Genomic DNA, 4,315 nt, shown 5'->3' with positions numbered 1-4,315 from the left:
CTAAATAAATCATAACGGTGCTTTATTTACAGCACAAGGCACAATTTTGCAATTGACATTTCATACTGTGGTTTTGAGCAATTAATGGAAACAATTACAATAAGTAGGCTATAGATAACACAGGCTATTGATAACCCTCTAAGTGATTGTAACAGTGCTTTGTTTATAGCACTAACAACTATTATGCAAGTGGATGATAAGGTTACCTTTTCATATTCACATTAATAAATGGAAATAATCTAATGATCAATGATAAGGACCATTCAGGTATTCATGTATTCATTTATTCACTAATAACTATACAACAAATAAAAAAATCAAAACAAGTGGCATACACATGAACCGGCATTTTCATGAACTGTGTGAAAGCATCCAGGTACACATCTTTTGCGCATGCCACAGCAAATGACTTCAGTGAGATTGAAGTTTACTGCAGTTGGGGGCCATGGGCATGACATGCCAGGACTGTGACTAAGCAGCCTCTTCAAAAGCAAAGCTGCTGTGTAAAGTGTCCGTGTCTCCTCTGCTGTGGTTGGTTGCTTTGACTTCCTCCTTTCTGTGTCGCTGTCTGTCTGGCTCATTTCGCTGGACTGAGTCGTCTCCGCACCTGATGGTAACAAGTCCAAGACTGCATTCGTCGACAAGTTCTCAGCAAAAACCAGTTCAGATGTGTTGCGTTTGGCGGGGGTGTGGAACACTAGCTGAGGAAAATCACGACTGAGCCTCTTCTTCAATATATCCTGTCTGTAAACACAAATCAACAAAAAAAGAGGCATATCAGTACAAGCATAGTGGGGCTTCATGTAGTCGCTGATATGCAATAGCCACCCTCACACATTAACTCGGAGTGAATAAATAATATTGGTGGAGTTTACTTGCTATGCAACAGATATAATACCAAGTATTCCCAAGGGAAGCACATACTGTAACAAACATCACACTATCAAGAATACTGCCATCCTCCTTATTTCAAAATATTACAAGTACAGTATGTGCAGATGACAAGCAGAGTGTTAGAGAATAATTTCAGTCAATTTCAACATGCAGTTGTAATGCTCACACTACCCTGGACGTGTCAGTACTAGAGATTTTTTTTTCTTCTTCTTCAGCCTTTTCCGAGATTCTGGTCATTGTAATGAGGGCAGCGCTTTGTTTACATTTCAAAAAAACATTTTTATTTATTCCCAAAAACATCCAAAAGGTTATACAACATCAGCCGACAACTAGCAAACAGCGACACCCTTTAAATATTTGGAGTAGGCCTATGTTGTAAACAATGTAAACAAATGCTGCCCCCATTAGAATAGCTCATATCTCGGAAAGGGCTGAGCCGAAAAATGTGCCATCACCGGGTACTGACAAGTTAAGGGTATGAGCAATACAACAGCATATTGAAATTGACTGAAGTGGTCCTTTAAGTCACATGCGTGAACTTTCCCTTGGATTTGACAAATTCGTAATACACTGACTTGCAATTACCTGTAGGTTGAAGCATCAACACCTTCACTTGACTGCACAAGGGCAATAAAGGCCTTCCTCAGTTGGCTCATCCTCAGCACCTCTTGGTTGATCAGTAGCCTTTAGCGGATTACCCTCTCGCAGAATAACTTGTAGCTCAGATCAAATGTTGGCCCAATCCTTACAAAAATATAGAAGATGTGTGTTGTGAGAGCTTTCTTTGTGAGATCCATGTTGTGAGAACAAACTGTCTCAATCATAGGACACACATTGTACTGTGTTTCTATATAAAATTAAGATTGACTTACTGTTCTTTCTCTGCTCTGACAGGCTCACTCAAAAACCTTGTGTACTCTCTGTAGCAACTTCTGTGGTACTGCACCTCCAGAGCCACACAGTCTCTGTCCTTGATGTGAATGAGGATGCTCTTGGCTTCCTTTACTTCAGCTGCTTCCTGCAACTTGCCTTGTACAAAAGAAAAGAAAAAAGAATGAATAAATAGACAGGCAAACAATTAGACATTTTTCCTGGTGGAGTGGTATTGTAAAAAAAAAAAATGGCGATGGGTGTTGCACCTCCCAAAAAAGCATTCCGTAGCCTCTTACTGCAGTGCAGATGGGGTTGCCAGTGGGCTTATTCACTATTTGCTGAAAACTACATCATAACAACATTGCTATGACAGTGCAGAGTAACAGATTAAGACATACATATTAAAATTTTGGTGACAGTAAGGTTATAACATAGGTGCTGTGCTAAGGGGTTAAGCACACAGATGTACAGCACAGCCAGGACACACCTCTTGAGCCTGGTCACTGAGGCTGCCCAGGGACAGAAGCGGAAAAATCCCAAGTGTACAAGTGAGAGAGGGGGGCAGTGGGGGGTAGGGGAATGGCACGGGGGATGGGATGGCAGAAGCAGTGTCTTAACCAGACAGGCCATCAGGCTGAGGAGCCACATTTCTGAACAGATATTCAGAGTCATATCAACATCAGGCATGCTTTGACATCCATATAAACATACCCTATCCTATTTAAGACAAAGTGTGATTCATTTAAACATCTAAAACCTAAAACACTGGGGGTACTAAGGCATGGGGGAATGTAATTTCACACCCACACACATAACACATTATGCCAATTCACACGTGCATTCATATTAGAATTAGACAAAAAAACAATGATTGTGCAGCAGTGTGCTAGATAGTCAGTCAACTTCTACTAACATCTGTGTGTGTGTGTGTGTGTGTGTGTGTGTGTGTGTGTGTGTGTGTGTGTGTGTGTGTGTGTGTGATTTGGGGGATGGGATGCATTCGCATAGACTGTGTGGTGGGGGTGAGAGTAATCTTACCTGCGGTTAAAGTCTGTGTTTTCGTTCTCTTTGACGTCTGCCACTCGCGACGATAAATTTGCTGTCTTTCTTGCAAATCATGCAGACAGCAGGAAGAACGGGGCCAGAGCTCGTGATGGCCAAGCTTGATCTGGATCGCAGTTTCCTGGTCGGAGTGGTGGTCACAGCCGATAAAGCGGAGGTAGCCTGGCTAGTTCGGGGGTCTTGTTGGCCATCTCCCCTCTCTGCCTCTCGCAAGACACGCCGTGTGACTCGTTCAATTTCCCGCTTGTCAATAAACCTCCGGTAGCATGTGGGATGGAGAGCCGCATCCTCGGGAATTTCGTCAAACTCCAACTCAATACATTGCTTAAAATGTTCTGCTAGTCTCTGCACTCACCCTTCAATTCTAGCCGCTGCCGAAAATTTCGATATGTATTCCACCGTATATTGGTGAAATTCTGTGTTTCTTCATGCTTGACCGAAGATATATGCATGTAACACAACTTGCGTTTCGAAGATGTCTTTTTTTTGTACATTTTTGGTCGAGATTTCGTCTTCCTCGGTACTACTAGATGATCGACCAGCTCCTTCGGTAGCCATGCTACTTCCGTTTACTCCTCATCTCAGCTGACATAGCAGTTAGCTGATTCGTTCCTTCTGATGACGCTTCAACCGTGGCACCTCTCGAGGCGAAAAGTATTATTACGCCGGCCGAATATCTACATACGCCTCGGAGACAGTAGTTCGTCATTACACGTTGCGAATTTGAATAGCCTTGCAGTGCGGACTATTCCGAACAGAGGTTTTAAATCCTCTATATAAGTCTTTCTTTTTTATGAACTGAATGTCTGTTTGTTCGGAGGCTGTGGAGCGAAGTTCGGTTTCTGAAGCACTTTTCGAGGGTCACCTTCCGGCCTACTGGAAGCATTGTGAAAAGAGATTTGTCAGTCTCTCTCCTCCCCCTCACACCATAGTGATGAAGTGATTAAATGTCATCCCTATGAATATGATAGCCTACTTTTCATAACTGGTAATGTGAAAGATTAAGACATTTTATATTTTTAGTATGTCTATTATGTCATATGATTGAAGATGAGAACGATTCAAGTGAAGGAGAGGAAAGCATAGAGGGGTATTCTGAGGAAGGCAAGAAGGATGACAATATCAGGAGGTAGGCGCGCGCACGGGGGGGGGGGGATGGAGGGTTGTTTAGGTTGGGGTGTGTGTAGGGGGGCCCATGGAAGAGGTTGTTCCTAGGGCCCCAAATTTGGTGCTACCCCACTGCACACACACACACACACACACACACACACACACACACACACACACACACACACACACACACACACACACACACACACACACACACACACACACACACACACACACACACACACACATGGACGCATACACTCAGCCCCATTACATAGCCTACACATTCACTCATGCACACAATCAGACAGACAGACAGACAGACACACACACACACACACACGCACGCACGCACGCACGCACACGCACACACACA

The 4,315-nt window shown here is 43.5% G+C and overlaps 1 long non-coding RNA gene across 1 annotated transcript; it reads right to left on the bottom strand.

Annotated features, from left to right (window-relative positions):
- Positions 1 to 270: 270 nt before the first annotated feature.
- On the bottom strand, positions 271 to 3,324 carry LOC134456234 (uncharacterized). The gene is made up of 4 exons (XR_010036270.1): positions 2,806 to 3,324; positions 1,767 to 1,923; positions 1,480 to 1,638; positions 271 to 744 (listed from the first exon to the last, which is right to left on the bottom strand). It is a non-coding gene; the product is annotated as an uncharacterized LOC134456234 (long non-coding RNA).
- Between the last annotated feature and the right edge of the window lie 991 nt (positions 3,325 to 4,315).

The sequence above is a fragment of the Engraulis encrasicolus genome, chromosome 10 (genome assembly GCF_034702125.1).
Source record: "Engraulis encrasicolus isolate BLACKSEA-1 chromosome 10, IST_EnEncr_1.0, whole genome shotgun sequence".
Classification (NCBI taxonomy): domain Eukaryota; kingdom Metazoa; phylum Chordata; class Actinopteri; order Clupeiformes; family Engraulidae; genus Engraulis; species Engraulis encrasicolus.
The sequence above is the reverse complement of the archived record's forward strand: the minus strand, read 5'-3'. Positions and strand labels throughout refer to the sequence as shown.